Source organism: Acinonyx jubatus, chromosome D3 (genome assembly GCF_027475565.1).
Source record: "Acinonyx jubatus isolate Ajub_Pintada_27869175 chromosome D3, VMU_Ajub_asm_v1.0, whole genome shotgun sequence".
NCBI classification, from domain to species: domain Eukaryota; kingdom Metazoa; phylum Chordata; class Mammalia; order Carnivora; family Felidae; genus Acinonyx; species Acinonyx jubatus.
Genome location: NC_069392.1, coordinates 49,683,619 through 49,708,188, shown reverse-complemented (window position 1 = coordinate 49,708,188; position 24,570 = coordinate 49,683,619). Strand labels below are relative to the sequence as shown.

General features: G+C 35.9%; 1 long non-coding RNA gene across 4 annotated transcripts in view; it reads left to right on the top strand.

Moving 5' to 3' along the window:
- Nucleotides 1-24,570, top strand: part of LOC106983829 (uncharacterized) — a 94,248-nt gene that overhangs the window by 684 nt on the left and 68,994 nt on the right. For all 4 annotated transcript variants that reach the window (XR_001431574.3, XR_008291836.1, XR_008291837.1 and 1 more), the window contains exon 2: nucleotides 4,762-4,907. This is a non-coding gene — a long non-coding RNA (uncharacterized LOC106983829). The remainder of the gene's footprint in view (nucleotides 1-4,761; nucleotides 4,908-24,570) is intronic.

Here is a 24,570-nt window from a genome sequence, read left to right as displayed (position 1 = left end):
TTTATTAAGTAAAATTCTATTTCTGGTAAAATAGAATCCAAATTCCATTGAACCAACTCCCAAAATACACTTTGCAATAGAAATATTATTTAATTAGATGTGTGTATGTGTTTAATTCCTAGACATTGGTATACATGCATCAGAAACAGAGAGAGTATTGTCTTGGGTTCTAGATTTAGATATTACTTACTGTTTTAACTTGATCAAATCATTTATCTGCTCTCTTTGTTTCCACCCTATAAAATAAGAATGTTGAATTAGGGTCTCTAAAGTACCTTTCCAAGATTCCATGATTAATGACACAGGTTCCTGTTTTTAATTCCATATAATCCAACATAAACTGACCATTTAATTAACAATACCACTATGCTCACATGAGTATTTTTTGTTTGCTTATGTAATTATGTACACATAAAGGGACTGATTCCTTAGGTCTCATTCTTCTTTGTGGCCATAAGCCATGAATGAGCCAAACATCAGTTTATGCCATCTATTCAGTATAAGCTTCTTCCCAATCAATATTATGTGGTCACTTGTCAGGAGAATGCAACCAAGAAGGATCACCACAGGTGCACCTTCAACCTTGTTATTGATTTGCCATCTTTGATTTATAAAGTATATCACGATTTCCAATTAATGTTATTCAGCTGTGTCTGATTGCTTCAGTGTTTAAAAGGTTTCATTATTGATTTGTTTTAATGGCAAATCACATTCAGCATCCAATCTATGCTATGCAGTTTTTTAGAACATGTGAATATATTTCTTGCATTCAGTTTTCTTTCACTATTCTTATAATGGAACGAAAGGCTGCAAAACCATTTTCATTCATACATAACATTTTGATTATTATATTGCTTGGTATGATTTAAAAAGGAAAAGATTAAATTACCCTGAAGGGAGGAGAATTATGAAATAATACCAAACAATTGAGGTAGGCTTCTTAAAGGATGTGTTTCAAAAAGTGGTAATAGATTAGCCATGCACAGAGAGAAAATAGGAGACCAATTTCTGTATCCGATTTGAAGACTCAAAAGACTCTAATCAAGATAAAAGAATCACTTCAACACTCTAGCTCACAACGTGGAATTCTCTTTATTAATGTAACCTTTTGTTTAAGGCATTTTCTCAGACAAATTAAAATGCACCTTCCCATCCTGTAAATGATATCATATTAACTAATTCACACCTATTCTTTTAATAGCATGCATAAATTAAATTAAATTTCTTAGCTGAAAACCCTGCATGATTTAATGGTTATCAAAATGGAGCAAATAAACTCTATAAATTAATGGCAATGTATACCTTCAGCTATCAGGAGTAGAAATTTGGGCTGGCAGGGTTAGGTATATTAAGAAGCCAAAATCAAAGCCAGTGCAGCCAGGGACAGCAAAATGTGTGTGCACATGACTTTCTTATGAATGTGGGTAAGTCTAAGAGTGGCAACGTTCACTCTTGATTCTCCTTACGATGCATCCTCTGCTTCCCGTGCTTAGATCCCACACTCAGGATCTTACTCAGAAGCTAAGATACAGCTGTAGCAGCTGTTTTTAAGAAGTGCTAGAGAAGATTCAGATTTGCACCAGAGTTTGAGGATCACTAATTTCCACTAATTATCCCTAGAGGAAAGTGATCCATGAGAGGCCGGACTCTGATATTCAGTAAAAATAGAGCTCTTTATTAACACAGCACCTTTCCATGATGTGTTTCAAAGGAGTAACTAGAGCAGTAAAAATTGACACCACAGCTCAAGGATGTAAATAAGGTCTTAAATTAATAATCAACATACAACCGGGGGGGGGGCAGGTAATGGATATAAAGGAAAATAGATACTGTTAAGAAGTAAATAATACAAATCAGAAAAAAAAAGTGGATGGTTTGTTTTGTTTTGTTTTCTTAGTAAGCTTAAAAAAATCATAGAAGCCTGCAGATATGGGATACATTATTCAAGACTATCTCAGTTTACTTTTTTTCTAGTTGGGAAAATAGTCTTTAACATGACTGGGCAATTATAATTTACATGAAATAAATAAGTGTAATGTAATAATATAATAATATAATCTAAATTCATCAATTGTTTCATTCATCAGTTCATCACTTTTTTGATGCCTCTGTTATTGTTTGTTTTACATATTAACATATTAGTATATCTACAATGGAAATTCATCTAATATTAATTGTGCCCTTCTGTCTTATCATTGTTATCAGGCAAGTAGTACTTTTGTTGTAGTTGCTAAAAATTTTCCATTGATGCCTTTGGGTAAGATCAAGAAAGCACTAGAAACAGTGAGTCTAGAGTCTCAAATCGAATATATTAATTATTTTACAACAACTATTGCCACCTCAGGACCATAGGACATACTTCTGACTAACTTATTTAATTCTATTAGGATGTTCTTAACTATTACTTATGTGAAAATTGTTTAAAGCTGAGCCTTTCAGATAGCTCATTTCAATTAAAAACCTGGGTTCAAGTGGACCTAAAAGAAGTCTTCAGTCAGGTAACTTATTTTCTTTTATTTATCCTTTTTCAAGTTTTCAAGTGTTTAGAGAAATGTTAAGGCTGAGAACTTGCCTAATCATAAAAATCATTATAGAATATTTGATAAGAATATAGAATTTTAAGGCCTTTCCCTGGAAATTCTGTTACATATTTTGGGAGAAGTTGATTTTTTTTTTTTTTCAGTATGCTCTGTAGGTAATTTTATAATTAGGCAACTCTGATTAGATTTGTGTAGAAGTTTCCTAGTTGATGTGGAGATAGGTGGCAGAGAAGGTTTTGAAAGGGTAAGAAAGAAGAAATTTGTTTGTTTGGTAAAGATCTATATTGTTGTATCTACTGATATTGGATATTGAGTGTTGGGAGTGTATGAAAACAGAAACTGCTGGGCAGGTAGAGGTGGTTATCAGTGATTCTATCCAGGTACAGAGTCTGATGGTACAGAGCAGCACGTTGTCTAGCCTCACTGGATAAAGGGTCCCATCTGTTCCAGCTTCAGAATGGTTGATCTCCACCCCTCCAAATCAGTGTGATACTGGATGACAGTAGGTATTCAGGTTAACTAAAGTGTTCGGGAGCCAGTGCAGCAAAGCAGATATTGCCTTTTCTAATTTTTCATATCCACTAGAGAGCAGGTAAATTTATGATAAAGACTCTGTCACATTTACCACTAGGGATATATGAGGAACAAAATAAATAACAGTCGAGCCTCATTATTTGTGGATTCCGTATTTGCAAATTTGCCTACTTGGTAACATTCATTTGCAACCTCAAAACCAGTACTCAAGGCACTTTTGCAAGTCATTCCCAAGGCACATTGCAGACATTTGCAAGGTGGTGAAAGACTGAGTTGCCCAACGTGCCTATTCCTAGCTGAGGTTGAAGAAGACAGTACTCTGCCTTCTTGTTTCAGAAGTGCCCTTTTCACAATCTATTTAGTGCCAAATGTTTGCATATTTGTGCTTTTTTGATTGGTCATTACATTGTTTATAATAGCCCTCAAGTATAGTACTGAAATGCTATGTAATGTTGATTAGTGCAAGAAAGCTGTGATATGCCTTACAAAGAAAATATACGTTAAATACGTTTTGTTCAGGCATGAGTTACAGCGATGTCACTTGTGAGTTCAATGTTAATGGGTCAACAGTACAGGCATGCCTTGGAGATATTGCAGTTTCAGTTCCAGACAACTGCAATAAAGCAAATATCATTATAAAGCCAAGCGAAATATATTTTTTGCTTTCCCCATGCATATAAAAGTACACTAAACCATAGTCTAGTTTATAGTAGCTTTATGCCTTAAAAAACAATGTGCATACTTTAATTAAAAAATATTTCATAGCTAAAATATGTTAACTATCACCTGAGCATTTAGTGAATCATAATCACTGGTTACAGATCACCATAACAAATATTAAAAAAACAAAAAAGTTTGAAATATGACAAGTGTTACCAAAATGTGACACAGGAACTTGAAATAAGCAAATTGCTATTGGAACGATGGTGGCAATAGACTTCTTTGACCTGGGGTTGCCATAAACCTTCAACTGATGGAAAACGTAATTCTGTGAAGTGCAATAAAGGGGAGCACAATAAAATGAGATATGCCTGTGTATGTCGAATAAAGTTCCTACAGGCAGAAATACACATAAAACAAGGTTATATGTTGATCAATTAAGAAAATATGACCAGGAATCTTGCAGGAATCTAACCTTCCGTTTCCCCTAGGAGCAATGGTGCAGTATTTGCTAATCCAGGGTTTGCCATGACTTTATAGAACAAAAATGAGAATCAGCTCTATCTGTGGAGTATTATTCTTTGCAATGATAAGAAGGGACAAGAAAAATAGATTCTGGCCTAAATAAAGCATGCTAAAACTTGGTTGTACAACTGTATTCTCCTCTACACATATACCCAACCCTCTATCAAGCAGAGTAGTTAAGTGTATGACCCAGTTTTTGAGGATAGTCTAGTACCAGATAATTCAGCTTTCCTTCCTCTGAGATGAAGATGAAAGCCAAAGGTCAGCCCTAAATTCTGGACTAACATGAAAGGTAGAGAATCCCACCATGCAGTAGTTTTAGCAAAACCTAAGAGTCAACTCATGTCTTAACTTCCATTTCTCAAAAGAAGAGATGACAAAGTGATGAGGTCCTGTACTTATAAGTACACATTATGCTTGTATTGCTTCTATTATTATGTAACAAATCACCCCCCGCCCCCCAATATAGCAACTTTTAACAAATATTTGTTATCTCATACAGTTTCTGAGTCTGGAATTCTGGAACAGCCTGAGTGGATGGTTCTGGCTCAGGTCCTCTCATAAGGTTATGTAGACCAAGACTTCAGTCGTCTCAAGACTCAACCAAGGCTGAAGAATCAGCATCTAAGTTCACTCAAGTTCTTATTGGTAAGCTTCCATTCTTTTCTGGTTATTGGCCCAAAGGCACCATCCTTCATCACATGGTCCTTTACACAGGGTGTCTAAGTGTTCTTATAACATGGCAGCTCACCTCCCTGAGAGCAAGTGACTGCACTCAAACACACACATGCACACACATGCACATACACAAAACCAAGATAGAATCAGTAGTCTTTAGAAGCCAAACTTGGCAATGATATACCCTTCACTTCTGCTACATTCTGTTGATCACACAAACTCTGGTACAATCTGGGAGAAAATTACACAAAGGTAAGGATACCAGGAGTGGGGATGAATGGATAATATCTTTGAGGCTGGCTACTACAATGCAGTAAGTGAAAGTTTCACTAAGATCAGATCTAAATCTGAAGGAGAGGGAAACTACCAGTGGAAAAATGTAGTAACAAATAGGAGAGGGTAACATCAGACACGCAGCATAGAAATAGGGCAGAAGAGGACCTCTGTTGACAAATTTTTTAGTCAGTGACCTGATGAGCCTGAGGAAATTAATTGCATATAAGTGGAGGTTGAAACGGGAGGAAGACAGAAAAAGTGAAGAAAAGCAGATAACATTGGTACTTGACTTAGGGAAAATCTGATTCATGGAGAATCACTTGACTTTACCAGGCCCAATTAAAAAAAAACACACAAAAAAAACAGAGGTTGTTTTTTAAGTCAGTGAGTAAATGGATTAAAATTCTAAGTGACTGAAATCAGCGACAAAAGACTTTTAGTCAAGCGCATCTACTTTTATTAGAAAATACCATATAATCACCATATTTACCCAAACTAGTTGCCCAACTCTTAGATGAAGAAGTATCTTATCTAATTCCTGGACTCTTACAATGGTCTGAACAGGCATTTGATATTGGTCTTTGCGCTTGGAGAGGAGGTCTAAAGATGTCTTTTACTTTGACAGAGAATGCTGGGCAATATTTGACTCTCACTTCCTTTCCTGAAATTCCCTGCCTCTCTCTTTCATACCAGAGATGCCTTCCAATTATGTTTTCCGTTCTCATTTGGGACTGTGAAGAGGTACTTTCTAAATTCTCTTACAGAGCGACTACACAATAACCAGATAAGGAAAATGTAGCCCATAAAGACATAGAAAATACCCAATGCTTAATTCCACTGCTTCATAAGTCATGACTTAGATGAGTTCTGTGGGGTAACAGCCTTGCTCTGCCATGGTTTCCTTGGTTGTTTTCCAAATGCATGTTCATGAGAAAGCACTGCAGCTAGCAAATGGCAGAGAAGCCTCTAGTCTGATTCTGCAAGATTGTCTACTGTTGAACAGTTACTAGATGGCAAGCTTTATGTTAAATGATAGGTAAATATTCACATGCATGACAACACTACTAAGGAAGTATATATAACTGGTATAATGTATTTTATACCATGGGCATGTATTTACAGCCTTGGCCTGAAACATTGTTTGAAATGTCTCTATAATGTCATCTAGAACATGGTGATCCTTGACTCTGCTGTCACTCGGTATAGTTGTATGCTTAGAAGGAAGTCAGGATTTCTATCTCACTCTCATCCCACGCATGATAGGAAGCTTTTGGAGGTCAGAAATGTCAACTTTGCTCTCTCTTTCATAGCATACTAGTGTGTATAGTAGGTGATCCACAAATATTGAGTAATTGCCGCAAAGCTTCTCTTCCCTGTCATAACACTAATTGCATCCAGTGGGTGTTCAATTCAAATCAATTTGATTCAACAAACATGTATCGACAACTTCTCATTCTGCTGGCACGAAACCAGTTATAATGTGTGCTTTCTGCCCCCAGGCAAATTCTAAAATATTTCCCCAAATTGAAAGTCAAACAGTATCAGATCCCTTTGCCAGTGATCAGCAGGAGCCAAGTTAGAATTAGCATCAACAATGAGAGCAGCCCTGACAGGGAAGAAAACACTGCTTTCTCTGAGCCGAGGTTTCCATCTCTGGCATTCTGTCACCTCACTACTTGTCCAGGCAGACACAAGTAAGCCAAGGCATTAGATTGGCTAAAACTACAGCTTCTGGTGGGAGTCTGGTAAAATGTCACCACTGTACGTAAGTGGATACCGCTTACCTGGGGAGATCTCTGAGAATTTACTATTTTTACTAGGTTTGTCTTTAGTGATTTGTACTCTGGGACTGGACTTATGTATACAAATAAATACATTCATACTCACAAATAATGATTCTGAAAGTCTAACCACCGGTTTTTCAGATGATGCTACCTTTTGAAAATTCTTCTTCTGAAATTACTTTCAGAACCAGTTGAAGAACCCCAAAGAAAGAAAGTACACCAAGCACATCCTTTTCCTTGCTCAAGTATCACAGTTAACTTCATTTTGCATAATGAATATTGCCATGCATGATTCTCAAAATCTTACTCAACCTCCGCGGCTAATAAAGGAAATTTGGAAATTAAAAAAAAAAAAAACAATAACAACAGCAAAACTGTTTTTTCAAAAGATGTAGATTTGGGACATATCATTGAGTGGCTTTAGTGAACGGACATCTATTAACTACTTGACCCTCAGAAATATAGCTAGTGCCACCACGGGAGACAGAAGTGGTCAGAATTTATTTAGGCACTATATAGATTTTTTTTTAAAAGCATAGAATTGAGAGAAAAACTAGAGAAAATGAAAATTTAGTCAGTTTAGTACAAGCCAGTAAATACAAAAAGCTATAAATTAATGATTCTTTGTTTTTAAATATTTATTTTTGAGAGAGAGAGACAGATTGTGATTATGCATCAGAAGGGGAGGGACAGAGAGAGAGGGAGAGACAGAATCCCAAGCAGGCTCAGCATGAGCCGTGAGATCATGACCTGAGCTGAAATCAAGAGTTGGATGATTAACTGACTGAGTCACCACGCACTCCTGTAAACTGATGATTCTTAGGATCAATATGATTATATCTATTAAATCCTTGACTGGTTCAGGATCTTAAGAAAACATTCATTCTGCACTGGGGTTGGAGCAGGGCAGAAACAGAGATAACTTCTCAGGGACTCAAGAAAAGGTGACCCTGCACAGGTGATTCATTAGATGTATACAAGGCTATGGGGAGAAACGTGGGACCACTGATGAGCAGATTAAGGTCAAAGTGAAGCAGGGCCACTCTGCAATGGTGACTAACAAGTGTCATCGCAGAACAGATGGGATGAATTGTAGGAAGGCACCCAGAACAAATACTTTTGGCCCTGTTATCTCCTTCTGTGTCTGTAACCGGTGTGACCACACCACCCTATTTACACCACTGCTTGAAGCTGATATTTCCTTTCCGTTCCCAGCATCATGGCCTGTCACATCCAAGCTGGATAACTGTAATCTCCTTTCCCCTCGACTTCCTAGTGTGAGCAGATGCTGTGATACCTCAAACTGTTATCTGTTACAATAAGAAAAAAATATAGTTTAGAAAATACCCTTTGCTAAGGGAAAATAAATTCCAAGTCCTTTTCTTTACCAACTGAAGAGCCCTATGAAAGCTGGGTCCATTAGCAAATCCTCCTTGAGAAGATCTCTGATAATCTAAAACCTCATGTAGGAATACCTGGCAAATAATCTTAATGATGGAAAGAAGAAATTACATATAGTTTATATAGAAGTGTTCAAATAGACACTCAATTTAGGAGGGGAATAGAAAGAAGTAATATTCAGAAAATGTTGAGGTTCTACCATTTGCATAGAGAAACATCAATATGAAATATTCCTGCAATCGAGAAGTATTCACTTTAGTTGAAAAAAAAATTTTTAAATATTAAGTGTAGCACATTATTTCAGCTAATAGATAATGATAATTTTACCAGGAAAAATCTGGAAAGTAGATTTTGACTTCTTCAGTTACCAAAGGACAAGGTGCTTTTAAAATAAGACAATAGCAACCAAACTATCCGAGTGCTATGTGGATCTATTTTTGAAGAATTATCTCTCAGTCACCTTGTATATGTTTACCATGACCCGGAACAGTCTGACCTGGCTCTGATTTAAGACTTAGATGTGTGGAAGAGACAAGAAAGTAAATAGATAGTAACTTAGAAACAAATGAATGAATTAGAAAAAAGAATTAACTTCAGCCAAAGTGCCACATGGTCAAGCAAGTTTCCACAATCCGATATACATTATTCCTCCATTCTTTTGGTAATATAATTCACATAGCAAATTAAAATCTCACGAAATCTTAGTTTGAAAAGCCAAATACGCTTTTTGGATCCAACATACTTTTCAAACAGAGCAGAATCATTTTTCTTTTTTTCTATTTATAACCAATGAAATTAATTTATGCACAGCCTACGTTTTATGTACGATATTCCTGTAGTTGTTAAGAGCAAAGGTTTCCTGTCAGTCAGCACAGGGTTGAATTCCCAGACCTGCTGCTTATTAGCAGTTTGACCTGAGAAAGTTTCAAAGACTCACACCTTTGTTCCTTTCCTTTCAAAGGGTAATAGTAGCATCCATTTGGGTTGAGAAGGGGTGCTGCGCTCAGTTCCTGTTACAGTGAAAACTGATTATTATATTAATAACACATGAAGCACTTAATATTATGTTAATTAAAAAGTGTATAAAAGTCTTGGAGAAGCGTGGCTCCCTGGAGATCACCCTACTTGTACACCTGCGTGGAGCAGTGATGAGGAAATCTAGACAGTCTGCCCCAAGACATTGAGAAATAGGCGCTTGGCTGCTCTAGTCTGTCTCCTAGAACTCCCAGTACTCCCACCCTCAGATTTTCACATTTCCTCCTGGGCTCCCTGAGCTCCTCCAGGGGATCTACACTGACCCCTGGCCTCAGCCCTGCACTTTTGCTCACGTTCCTGCTACGCAGGAGCCTCTGTTTTCGCAATACTGAAGGCAAAAGCAATGAAGGACTGAACTATTTTACTTTAAATACTCCCAATCACACAAAGTCTGTCCTCCCTGGGGAATAGTGCAGGGAGTCCCACACTAGGCCCAGGACCCTCTGGCATCCACGCAGCCCTTGTGCTGTCGCCCTTGAATCTTGGGATAGCTAGTTAGTGTACGTGAGCTGTAGATTTCTCCCCTGTAATACAGGGCTATGTATGTTCAGCTTTCAAATTCATAACAAACTCCCCTCTGCTTCTCTTATTAGGAAAATAGATGATTTTCCTTAAAACCTTGTGCCCCGGGGGCACCTGTTAGAGCATCCAACTCGTGACTTCTTGACTTGGGATTTTCGCTCTGGCTCTCTCTCTGCCCCTCCCCTGCTCATGGGCTTTCTCTCTCTCTCTCTCTCTCTCTCTCTCTCTCTCTCTCTCTCTCAATAAATAAACTTAGAAAGAATCTTGTTCTCCAATTACTCATCAAAGATTCCACGTCGAAAAACTCTATATTTAGAATATAGAATTAATTATCTTTTAATCATAATTTTTAAAAATGTATACAGCTGGTTTATATGATTATGGTATGTATTTGTGGACACCAAGGACTACCTTGTCCTTTTTGAGACCTTAAGCTTATGAAAAGCAGGGTGAATGATTGCTTTTCTTTAAATTTCATAGGACCTGAACAAGCGTTCTACATTTTGGGGAGTCTAGATAAAGGAATGGGAAAATTAGCAAAATAGTGACTATCAAGTAGAGTTTTTAAAATTCAAAACATTTTTGGCTACTTTTTTTTTTAATCTTGCCATAAAGCTCTTAAAGCTCTTAAAGAAGATTCAAAATTGTAGGGGTGCCTGGGTGGCTCAGTCAGTTGAGCGTGGGACTTCAGCTCAGGTCATCATCTGGCTTCTGTGAGTTCAAGCCCTGCGTTGGGCTCTGTGCTGACAGCCTGGAGCTTGGAGCCTGGAGCCTGCTTTGGATTCTGTGTCTGCCTCTCTCTGCCCCTCCCCAGCTCATGCTCTCTCTCTCTCTCTCTCTCTCTCTCTCTCTCTCTCTGTCAAAAATAAATAAACATTAAAAAAAAAAGAAGATTCAAAATTGTAATTCAAAATTTGCCATGGTAAAAGGTACTAAATACCTTTACCAGATAATCTATATATTATTACTTTTAGAATATATTTTAGAATACATTTAAAATATGTTTTAAAATATAGTCTAGCTTCAGGCTACCTGAAAAATAATCTTGTCTCTGTCACCGCCCATTATGACAAATACAATTTCACTTTTAATTGTGAATTAAAATAATTCCTTTGCAGTAAAATAATTACTTCTTTAATTCTTAGATGGATAAAATTCAGGGAATACTTGATTAAAGACATTTGAAGGTGCTAAAAAAATGTAAGGATAACAATAATCACAGCAGAAGCACTTGGATGCTGGTGTTAGCAGTGTGTTTAGTCAGTATATACACATGCTACAAGTTGTCGATGTTTATAGTAACATTCAGAAAAACATTACCTTTCTGAGTTCCTCCTCCATAAAGAAATTGTTGTGTTATCATAAAATGAAGATGTGTTATAGTAACAAAAGTATCACAATGTAACCCTTACTCAGACAAGTGTTTAACTTGGAGTTTAACCAAATAAATCTATCCCCTAAGAGAAGGGAGATATTCAGAGAAGCAAACCAAACTGATTCTTCTACAGATTAAACCCAGAGAGGCTGCCCAAGATCCCTGGTAACTAGTGAATTTGAAGCGGGAATCTGTCTCTTAGCTTCATAATTTATATACTATATTTTCCTGCATCCTATTATTTACAGTGCTTTGCAATCTAAACTTTCTACCTGTACATATAACTGTTCGATTCGTAAAATAATATTTTAGATCAGACAGTTCCCCATGGTCTGAGTTTCCACTAACATAACTGTTAAAAAGTAACATATTTCTCCGATAGCATTCCCCATTGGTAGAACTCATAATACTTTCCATTTAAATACAAACCTTATAATAGCCAACATATTTATTATAGAAAACCACTTTCTATTCCACTCTGATATTATATTTATACATGACGTTTTTTCTCTTCAGGCAAAAAGAGTTAACAATTCTGAAAGAGAGAATGCAATTTAAAGACCAAAGTGATTTAACTATTTTTAATGTTCAGTTTAAAGATGAAGGAGAAAAACTCATTCCCCAAAACTAGTATTTTAATTAGGGCAAATTAAGAATTTTGTTCTAGCTATTAGGAGAGAAGTTCCTCTAAATTGGCAGTAATGTTTAAAAACTTTGTTTGCAAAACACAATATGTCACTGTATAATAGTCTAGAACATGGGCTAAACTCACTAAAATGGCATGTGTCTCTCCCTCCCTCCTTCTCTCTCCTCTGTGTGTGTCTCTCCTCTCTGTCTCTCTCCATCTGTCCCTTTTTAGTGGCTACTCATCAGCTGTTGGGAGCTGATCATGTACAAGGTGTGCATGAAATGATGTTCTTTGGCTTTGCAATGAAATGAATTCCCTCGGTGAGTTTCAACAGTCTACTGTCGACTGGCAGCTTGCCATCTGGAAAAACTGACACTTGGCTCCCCTGGGCCCACTGAACAGCATTGCCGCAAGATAGCATTAGTAGCTGAAGAAAATGGAAATGGGAAGCAAAGACTACTTGACACAATAAAGTGGCACAGCCAGTCTGCTTTTAAAGTGGAAGGGGAAAAAAAAAACAAAAACAAAAACCAGGACAATTGACCTTTCAAAAGAGTTCTGTTTAACATCTTTTCTCAAAAAAATAAAATAAAATAAAACAATAAGACACTTTAGAATTCAAGAGTGAAACTATTTACTTTCCACTAACTTGCTTAGAGGAACAGAATAGCTTATTAATGAGGACTAATCAGAGCTTACAGTGTAGTTACAGGGCAGTTCATTTTTACCATAAAAAGGCAAAAGATAAGCACTTAAATTTGGATTCATTGATTGATCAACTTTATACGGGTTTTTGTTTTTTTTTTATCTTTTATAATTCCAAACAAGTTTTACTTTTTTTTTTTTTATTTTGTAATGTTATTTATTTTTGAGAGAGAGTCAGCACAAGCAGGGGAGGGGCAGAGAGAGAGAGGGAGACACAGAATATGAAACAGGCTCCAGGCTCTAAGCTGTCAGCACAGAGCCCGATGTGGGGTTCAAACCCATGAACCATGAAATCATGACCTGAGCTGAAGTCAGACGTTCAACTGACTGAGCCACCCAGGCGCTCCACGTTTTATTTTTTAATGAACTGTTTCCTCAAAGTTAAAAACATAACATTTAAATATGCCTTTAAAAAATCTTTTTGAAATAGCAGTTTGCTTATGTTTAAAATATGAAACTTACCTACTATTTGCTTAAACGAACAAACAAACAAAAAACCCTATTTGACAATCAGATTAAAAGTTCTACAAAGTATTGTAATGCTTTCATCGCCTAATTAATGTCATCCAAGTTTGCTTATTTCCTGGATTTTGCAAAATCATTTTCATGGATAACTATTGTTTACACTGTTAAAAGCAACAAAACTATCAATTTTCCTTTGATTCACTACAAAAAAGGCAGAGATACTATAATATATGACATACTATATTAGATCTAGATATAGAGTCGGTACTTTACCTTGGGGCTCCAATGTTAAAAGCATGTTGTTGTTTTATAATTCTTTAAAGTTTACAAACCATTTAATGATATCTGGTTCTTATTAAGGACTTGCGATATTCTAAATGCTTAAAATTGACCAAGTTAACTTCCCTCTTGATCCTATGAAATTGAAAATAGTAACTGTGTAAGCTAAGCAAGTCTCCTAGGATACTTATAGAATAAGCAGAAACAGGGATTCAAGTCAGATAGTTTGCCCCTGACATACATGTTCTCTACCCCAGCTACCTCCTGCCTATATAAAATATATATAATTGAATGCCTGCTGTACACTTTCCCATGAACTCCTTCTCCTTGGTTATTACTAGAATAGTAAAGAAGAAAAGATCAAATTAACAGCTATAAATACAATAGCACCCTAATCTCCAATCTTCATCTTTAAACCATTTATAATGGTAACGTTGTGTAGCAAAAGAGGAGCACTCCTTGTTCCAAATAACATCACTGCAATTATAACTCATTAGAAAATAACATAAATAATGGGTACATTCAGAAATACAAGGAACTCTAGTATTTCTTCCTTTCTGTAGAATTCCTTTATTCTCCAACCTCTATAGGAGTTATGTGTCATATTTTAAAGAATATATATATATATATATATATATATATATATATATATATAGTCTATATTATTTCCAAGTCCCATAGAGGATCTGGTGAAAATACTGTTGCTAAGTAAAGATTAACTGATGAAGTATGGTATCTCTCAAGTTCGAATTCAGTGGTCTGTAGCCTTGGGTGCATTAACATGACCTAGGGAGCTTTTAGAATCCCAAGACTTGGGCCACACCTCCATTTCAATTATAAAGGAATCTTTGGGGATGGAGCATATTGTTTTTAACTTGGATTAGAACCTTCTATTTTTTTAATTTTATTTTTTATTTTTAAAAAAACTACATACAAATTAGTTAGCATATAGTGCAACAATGATTTGCAGGGTAGATTCCTTAGTGCCCCTTACCCATTTAGCCCATCCCCCCTCCACAACCCCTCCAGTAACCCTCAGTTTGTTCTCCATATTTATGAGTCCCTTCTGTTTTGTCCCTCTCCCTGTTTTTATGTTATTTTTGCTTCCCTTCCCTTATGTTCATCTGTTTTGTCTCTTAAGGTCCTCATATGAGTGAAGTCATATGATTTTTGTCTTTCTCTGACTGACTAGTTTCACTTAGCATAATATCTTCCAGTTCCATCCATGTAGTTGCAAATGGCAAGATTTCATTCTTTTTGATTGCCAAGTAATACTCCATTGTATATATATACATCTTCTTTATCCATTCATCCATCGATGGACATTTGGGTTCTTTCCAGACTTTGGCTATTGTTGATAGTGCTGCTATAAACATGGGGGTGCATGTGTCCCTTTGAAACAGCACACCTGTATCTCGTAGATAAATGCCTAGTAGTGCAATTGCTGGGTCCTACAGTAGTTCTATTTTCAGTTTTTTGAGGAACCTCCATACTGTTTTCCAGAGTGGCTGCACCAACTTGCATTCTCATAAGCATATATTTTTTAAACCTTCCCAGGTTGATTCCCAGTGTGCAGTCAAGATTGAGAGCAATTATCTAATTTCACTTAGTTTTGCTCACTACGTCTCCCCAGTACTATCTTAATTAGGCAATTACTTTCAGGTTCCTGTCTTCAGACAAAAGAAGCAAATAAGCAATGAACCCCCTGGCAGGTAGTAGAGGTGTTAGTACTTGGAAAAGTAAGATGTTTGCTGAAGTCAACTGTAGCTATAAAGTGACTGGTTTAGCTGCTCAAATTAGGATTCTAGATACACAGGATTTTTTTTTTTTTAGCATTTTGTAAGTATCAAACGTAGCTTCATGAGAAATTTCAGATTGATTCTAAGTACTTCTTTTGTAATAGAGATATGCAATGTGGAAATGTGTATAACCATGCATATATATGTTATATATTTTTAACATGAATTTTATATACAAGTCAGTAAGTATATTTTTAAGTGCATAATTTCAAGCTTCTAGAAAGTCAAAAAAACCACCTTTGAGCACTTTTTTGTAGCTAGGAATAATCCCTGAAACATAACCTCTTACCTTTAGATTAACTCAATTTAGAACAATTTTTTTAAGTTTATTTATTTATTTTGAGAGACAGAGAGAGTGTGTAAGTGGGGGGTGGGGCAGAGAGAGACGGGGCAGAGGATTTGAAGCAAGCTCTGTGCTGACAGCAGCGAGCCCAATACAGGGCTTAAACTCTCAAACCATGAGATCATGACCTGAGCCGAAGTTGGATGCTTAAGTGACTGAACCACCCAGGCACCCTAGAACAATCTTTCTTTTTAAGAAAGGGCCTAAAGTTTGAGAGGAGAACACTAAGAGAGAGCAAGGGAAGAGAGGAATTTGGAATATGTTAGAATAAAACAAATATAAAACCACATACCTGCTTCCTTACATATTTTATCATATTACCTCTGTCCTGAGATCACCATTATTGCTCATTTTCTGTTCATTTTCAGAAATGGGTCAAATAAGGAGTAGGAGTAGGAAATAGTTACTAGAACTTTGATTCAGTGACAAGTCTAAGACAAGAAATCCCTTGTTTTTAGCCTTACGAGTTGCTGTTAGGACTAGAGTATAAGAAAGCAGGATATTGGAGGCTAGTGTATTTTTTGTCATCATGAACATTTAAATCTCAGATGGTTCCTGAGAGTTCTTCCTGTCTAGTCTAGACTCGTGGTTAAGTGGCTTTCCCCAGTTCACCTATCCTGACCTCATCTTGGTTCAGTTTTGGCCTTCTGTGGGCGGTGGTCATCCGTCACCAACAGAAGGGATCCTCAAGCCTGCCTATGACACAGGCTACAAAGAGATGGGTCGTGTGGATGTGATCCAACAGACATCCATCCAGACCTGTTCCATTTATGCTCCTACTTCTGGCTCTAACAGCTTCCCCTAGTAGAGTGGTATAAATGCTCATGCCTAGAATAGAAATCACACACTTGAATATAACCAGGTTTCCTTTTCCCTGGGGATAGAATAAGCCTGAGCTTCCCCAGAGTTTTGAGTGTGCTGCTGATGGTATCTACCTTAGCTGTTGGGTGATTTCCTTTGCTGACATATATTGGCAATAAAGAGAGGAAAATAACCCAAATTAGTCAGATATACCTTTATTTAAGGCAAATAAGAGAAACAGAAAACATTTAAGCAAGGTAGGTCCTATATTTCCCTCCTGAGCAATTCATTATGAACTTTTATTCTTTTAACATAGTTTCTAGCTTCAATCGATTTTAACTCAGAAGTGTAAATTGACAGATACAGTGTGCTACAAGACAAGTATGAATAACACTACTACTTCTTTTTTAAAACCTGCCCTTGAGGAGCTTCCAGTATAGTAATGCACAAATAATCGTATGTCATGGTATAATGGGAAATTGAAAACAGTTTAAAAGCAGTCAAATTTAAAGACAAGGACTATTAAATGAACTGTCTGCAAGCATCAGTGGATTCAAACATCATGCCTTGGCTAACCTCCTGAATTCTCAAAGGAACGCTGAGGAATGTAGGATCTAGGGAGGCTCTATTTTTCTCAGGCCCCAAACTCTTCATCTAACATGAATAGAGAAAGCTTTCTCCATAAACGTTGAATGTGCTTTATAAGTTAAGTGGCAGACAATCTATGAGGTTGTCACTGGGAAGCCTAAGTTCTTTCTGTAAGCACATCATTTATTAATTTCCCACCAAGATGTCTGTCTTTCCTTCCTTATTACAAAATGATAGAGGCCAAATATTTCCTTCTTTATCAACAAATCAATAGGCATTAGTAGGATCACTGAAGGAAGAAGGCAGCTGAGTTTTTAGAGAATTTAATCTGAGAGAAAGCCCTAACTTCAGTAATGTTCTCAGTCACTAGCAACATTCAAGGTTTGCTTAAATTTTGGAGGTAGAGATATGTATTTTTTTGGAACTTGAATTTAGAATTAACTCATGACTTACCAAAATGTACTTAAATGTCTTTTAGTTAAAGGAAGGAAAATGTGTTAGATAAAAACAAACAACAAAATAAGCCTAGTTTATATGAAGAGTCTGACTGTCAGTTCTTTAAGTCCCTGGTTTGGTATGTTGAGATTACATTCAGAAATTAATAATTTGTAAGATAAAAAAAGAAAGATTGGAGAATGATTAACACTGATGGAACAGATTCTATTTCCAACATGAAAGTCATCTCACCTGAAGAGAAGGTACGCAAGTGGGAGGAGCCCAATATAGCAGCAACTGAAAACTGTCCCTACATTAACATTAAAGGCTCAGATAGAGAAGGATGACACAAAATATTCTATGAAGTTATCAAGGCTGCATTAATTTCTATCCTCATAAACTTATTCCCCTGGGAAATACATCTGTCTCAAATATTAATGAGGAATTCACATAGTGTAAGTTTGATAAAACGGACAGACCAGGATTGCTGGTGATAGTAATGGTACAGAAAGTGCTGTTTCATCATAAGAGAATGGACGTAATAGGTCTATGTGGCCCTGAAAGGCATCTGATGATTTGGGCGAGCCTCTACTGCACTGAACCACCATGCACACTTACAGATGCGGCAAATATGGCTTGTGTGATATGCCTTATAGCATATCCTTGAATCCTTGAATCCTTGAACACAGGGTGGGTTCCGCTCCCAAATCAAAAGTGTCCTAATAGTAATGACTCAAGCTATATGCCTCAAGTAATGTAAGCCACTTAATATTTGCAACACAAGCAGCGAGGAGCCCTCTTACTCTTCTATCATCCCTTTGCGTTACCAGCAGCCTCAGTGGGCAGGCACAGTGCCATTTCAGCTGCAATCTCATGTCTGCCCCATTCTGCATCTGACATGTCTGAACCTCTCCATAATCTCAAGTAGCCAACAGCAGGACCTGTCACACAAGCTGCGAAACTGTGTCTATTTGAGTGAGTATCACAGTGGCCCATTTTTTTGTCCAGTGACAGACTTATGATGAATGTTTCTGAAATGACATTTTAGATGACAAGGGATGAAAGTCCCCAAGTCAGAGATCATAGTTCTTGGGGTCTCCAGAGCAGCGTTGTTGTCAGTAAAACTGGCTGTGTGCAAAGATGTTGCGACGTGGACAGTCCCCAAATCAATTTATCATCACAGGCCATGAAACGCACTTGTGGCAAAATCAATACAGACTTTCAGGCTCCCTGATAAAGAATCAGAGAAAATTTTATTTACTCTTTTACTTTGCAAATGCTACCTTTAAATCCAAAGAGTAAAACTATATGTTGGACTTTCCTATAAAGTTAAACAACGATAAAAATAGTGTCCAAATTCTATTAAGGAAGTAATCAAGGATGCTTTCAGGGCCTGGAAATTCCCCATTTCAGTCTGATGTTTTGACAGAGAAATAAAGATAGGTTTACAATGATATATAAAGCAATCCTGATAGGTTAAAAATTGTACCAAAATGGAAAAGGTCTGAAAAGTAGCATTTATATAAAAATGAAAATATTTTTGTGTGTGTTATTTCACACTCATGAATTTCAAGTTTGTAACCACTGAAAAAGAGTTATTATATAAAGTCCAAGGAAAACATAGTGTGGGGAGTTCTGATTTCTGAGAGAAGCCTGTCATTATAATTGTTTGGTTAAATAATAACACAAATTAACACTATATACTTTAGTCAGCATTTACTTTTCCAGGCACTGTGCTAAGAGCTGTATGTGGATTTATAAATTAATCTTTATAGTGACCAGTGAAGTAGACACTCTCAATATCTTCATTTTCCAAAAAAAAAAAAAAAAAAAAGAAAAGGAAAAGAAAGAAAGAAAAGAAAAAGTAATTGAAGGATAACAAAACTAAGTAAGACATAGGATTTAAAGTGATAAAGTTATTAAGTGGTTGAGCTAAAGTGGGAACCCAGGAAAAGTCACTCCAAGGCAGATGCTATTAAACACTATGGAATACTCATGAAATGCAGATGGAAAGCCTTTCTTCTCCAGGCTACTGTAAGGCTTTTATGTCTAAACTCAGTAATTTGGGGGAAATTACCTATAAAATGGACAGATCATTATCTAATGGCACTTGATATCCCTATTCAAATTACTGGTATGGGGCACCTGGGTGGCTCAGTCAGTTGAACATCTGACTCTTATTTTGGCTCAGGTCATGATCTCGCGGTTCTTGGGTTATTGGGATCGAGCCCCACCTCGGGCTCTGCACTGACAGCATAGAGCCTGCTTGGATTCTTTCTCTCCCTCTCTCTGTCCCTCCCCACCTTTCTCAAAATAAATGAATACACTTAAAAAAAACAAACACTGGTATATCCATAATCATATTATGTGTTAGCTTTGTGAGCTCCTTAAATTGCTCAAGTGTTAATTAAATTAATGAGAGGATTCTTTAAAGAAACAAAAATCATTTGTATCTAGGATACTCAGTATTATCAACTTAGCTAATTCTAGAAATATTCCAAACCATTCTTATCCAAGCCTTTGGATCTTGTAATACTTTCCATAATTAATTACAGTGGATATATAAGCTCAAAAAATGAAAGAAAATACCAATTTGCTTTCATTTTAACAGGCTTGGCAATCCCCTTCCACACACACACATACACATCAAATCTAAAGTCTGGAGTTCATCTGGCAATGCTACATAACTTCCATTCCTCAAATTAATCTAATATTGATTTACTATTATATTGCTGCCCCTTTCATTTTGAAGCTTACAATGTAATTGTACTTGTTTACTAAATTAAAAACAGTTTTCACAGAGGCACTGTTTAGAAAACAGATGGATTCATCTCATACAAAAAGCACTTCAAATTTATTCTGGCACTCTCTACAGAATGAAAGAAGAACACAACATAAAATGCATAGAATTCTATGTAAAAATAACTCAACACATTTCCCGTAAGACATCAGCCTGGATTTTGTGGTCAGAGAATTTCCATAGAGCAAATCACTTTTGCCACCCTGACAAGTGTTTTAGGGATGTTAGAAGAATACTATATCAGTTTTCTAACAGGACATATTACTATATTCAGAGATATTTAAAGGTCTGGCTTTCTGCTTAATACTACTCAAAATTGTGTAGGAATTCAAGCACTGGGTGTTGTTCCATAAAAAAAAAAAAATGATGTTTTAAATACAGCTTGCTGGTAACATATGGAAACAAAAGAACACTGCTAAACTGCAATCAACTTGCTATCTTTTGTTTTATAACACAAGGTTAGAGCAGAATGGAATTTAAAATCCTAAAGTCAAGAGTATATATACTCTGAACAGGTCTGAGGAACAGAAAATTTGCAGACTTGCTGCTCTTTCAGTTCCCAGTTCTTTTAGGATGAAATTCAGCCACAGGTTTGGGGTTTCTTTTTGTTTCCATTTTTGTTCTTTCAGTAAATTTCAAAAGTACATATGCAGTATATACAGAGAATGAATGCACTGGGGTGTGCCTTCTTTCAGTGTGGACATTAACAACAAAGTTCTGAAAACTATGAAGAAAAATCTCTCTTCTCTCCACATGAAAGAATCCCAACCTGTTATTGAGAGCCTAGATAACAAACACATATTTCTGCATTTTCCACTTACAGTATATATTTTTTGTATTTTAAAATGCATTGCAGAATAATTGATTAAAAGAGTACCATTATCTCCCCCTTTAATAAATGTAAGCAGATGTACACTGATGTTTACTTGCTTTTTTTTTTTTTCCACTTAGAACTTCAGGTCAAGTGTTCTTGACAGCTAATCCAGGTCCCCCCCTGGTAAGGCAGCATGAAGACTGCCTCTGTTATTTCATTTCAGAATTTCTTCCTGCAGTGATAGGCCTGTACCAGCAGGGGATCATATATGCAGTATCTGCCTCCTTGCATCTTCCACTGAGGATGGCTTTAACTCTCCTCAGAGAAAATTTATTTCTCTTTTACCAGTAAGAAAACCCACTTCTCTTACCCATATTCACAGATTATTGTTAGCAGTTTAATTGGTACAATAAAATATTAACATGGTTTCAGCTTCTCCACTGCTATGATCAAAACAGAGTGGACTGGTAAGATAAGAGCATAGGATTAGCCCAAAGTTTGGCCAATGAACCAGGCAGATTGTATAGTTTAAGGATCCTTGAGAATTTATATGAAGAATGCCTGAGTGGCTCAGTTGGTTAAGCCTCTGACTTTAGCTCAGGTCATGATCTTGCAGTTCATGAGTTCGAGGCTCTGGAGCCTGCTTTGGATTCTGTGTCTCCCTCTCTTTCTGCCCTTTCCCTGCTGGCACTTTGTCTCTTTTTCTCTCAAATATAAATAAACATTAAAAAGAAAAGAATGTATATGAAATTAAATTATAACCACCAGAACAAATCACTTTAGTGGAATTAGTGAGAACTGAATTAACTTCAGGTAGCTATAGATAATACGTTTCTTTTTTTCTTAATTTTTTTAATGTTTATTTGTTTTTGTGAGAGAGAGACAGAGCATGAGCAGGAGAGGGGCAGAGGAGGGAGACACAGAATCCGAAGCAGGCTCCAGGCTCTGAGCTATCAGCACAGAGCCTGGTGCGGGATTTGAGCCCACAAACCGTGAGATCATGACCTGAGCTAGTCAGACGCTTAACCAACTAAGCTACCCAGGCACCCCTAGATAATATATTTCTACATGCAAATCCATGTATATTTCTATAACATATTTCATATATAGGATAAAGCAAGCAACTTTGTATATAAAATTAGATTGAAGTTTAGTTAATTGCAAGTTAACCAGATTCAACAGTATTATAATGGGACAATGAAAACCAAAACAACAAAAAAAATTAAAGCCATTATTTATTCATTTATTCAATGTATACATTTTTTTGTTTTATAAAACAAATAAGAATTGAATATTTACTATGTATAGAAAGTTTATTGGCATTAGATATACAGTAGTAAATATGGTAGCTATTTTTCCTGCCCTCATTGAGTGTATAGTCTAGAAAAGAAGACAAACAAATAGGATATTTCAATAGTAGATGGTAAATTTTAAGATAAAGAAGCACATGGGTTATGAAAACTCCATGCTATAGTTAGGCATATAGTTATGGCATAGTTAGGGAGAATCTAAAAGAAAGAAAAAAGACTTATCTTAGGAAGGGAAGGGGAAAGGTATAGCCTATGAAGTAGAAAGAGCTGATTAAGACCCAGAAGCAAGAAAGAGCATGGCATATTCAAGAAACTAAAAGAAGTCAAGTGTAACTGGAAAATAGAGTGTGAAGGTGGAAATAAAAAGATACCAGGAAGAAGGAATAAGTAGAAGTAAGACCTAGAAAAAATTCATACGCAAAGTTGAACATATTTAGCTTTCAGAAAAATAACAGGAAGCTTGCTGAAATGTTTAAACATAGGTTGAAACTTTGTGGTAAGATGATCATCATGTTTTATAAAGATTATTTTAGATCTGGATATAGGCTTTATGAACCTGGGAATCCCACTTGGGAAGGGGATATGTAAACTTTGATCTGAGCATGCTAGAGAAACTTAAAGTTAAGAAAAACATCCTATCCTTAAAATTAAAAAAAAAAAATCCTTTTATTATCTCTGGGGACTTGTCTCTGCCCCAGACTCCATGTGGGGAAAAGAAATAAAAGAAATTTCATCAAACTAAGATTATCCCAGACACAAGAGTAGTTCCCAAATTTATACAAGGGCATGGAAACCAAATTCATAAAATGATAATTTATCTTTCAGACAAGTCCCAGGTCAGTGAAAACCCTAGATTATTCATTAGAATTTTTAAAAATGCAAATTCACTCTATAACTTAAAAAAAAAAAAAAGACAACTATAATTAGCTCAAAAGAAAACAGCTAGAATCACACAAGCAAAAACATCCAAAGAAGTGAGAGGGAGCATGCATAATAAGGTATAGGTTCATTCTCAACAATTTCATATAAGAGTAATTCTGAAAAAGATTACAAAACGTGTATATTTAAAGAAACTGAAGACATGAAAGAAGGATTAAAAATGATAAAGAATTTTTTAAAGGAAAAACCAAGTATAGAAAAGAATCAAAATGAACTTGTAGAAATGAAAAATACCATTGCAATTAAACACTCAGTGGGCAAAAGTTGGAGCTGAGAAAATCATCCATAAATCAGCACAAAGAAACATAGATGAAAAGTATGAAAGATTAATTAAAATGTGGAAACGAGAATGAGAAATTGCTACATAGATTAAATATGTGATCCAAGGAGAAAGAAAAGAAATAGGAAGAAGAATTATTTAATGAGAAAATTACTGAGAATTTGCCAGAAATGTTGAAAGTCATAAATACCAGAAAACCATAAGTTTCAATAAAATAAATAAACTAAGAACTAAATGCATTGTAGTGAAACTGAAAAACAGTGTAGGAAAGAAGAATATCTAAAGAACAGCAACAATAACAAAAACACAGATTACCTTCAAAGAAGCCGCCATTGTATTGAGATGATTCTTCCCGAAAATAACAATAAGGGCCAATGTAGTATTATCTTCAATGTGATTCAGCTGTCGGTGTAGAATCACTAACCCAGATATTGTCATAAAAACCGAGGACAAGGTGTAATCTCAGGCCCAAAAAATAATAACAGGCCAGGTATTTTCCACTCATACAAAATTCAGTTTCATAACAACTAAACATATTTCTGCAAAAAAGAAAGCGAACCCCAAATGACAGTGTTACACATAAACAATGATAAGTCAATTATGAAAATTACAGGTGAATGAAATTTACAAGTAATTGAGGATCATTAAAAACATGGATCTAAAATATCACAAGAGAAAAAATACTTTCTAAAATGAGAGGGGTGTAGTCAGAGGTAACATGTTCTAAGGTCCATGTGTTCTCCATAAGAAGGGTAGAAATATTGGTAAATTTTAGATTTAATTCAATTATATGGATTGGAAAATAGACTCACTATCAAGTAGAAATGGATTGTATAGCCTCATAATTAGTACAAAAGGAAAAATGAAATAAATAAAAGTTGTTAAATTTCATAGAAGAATAGAAAGACTAAGACGTAGCAAAGAAAACTCTCAATAAGTAAAAGATAGAAAATAAAATAGTAGAATTAACATGAAGTATATCAGTAAAAATGATAAATGTAAGTGAATTAAATAAAAATGATTGGTCCTGGGGCACCTAGGTGGCTCAGTCGGT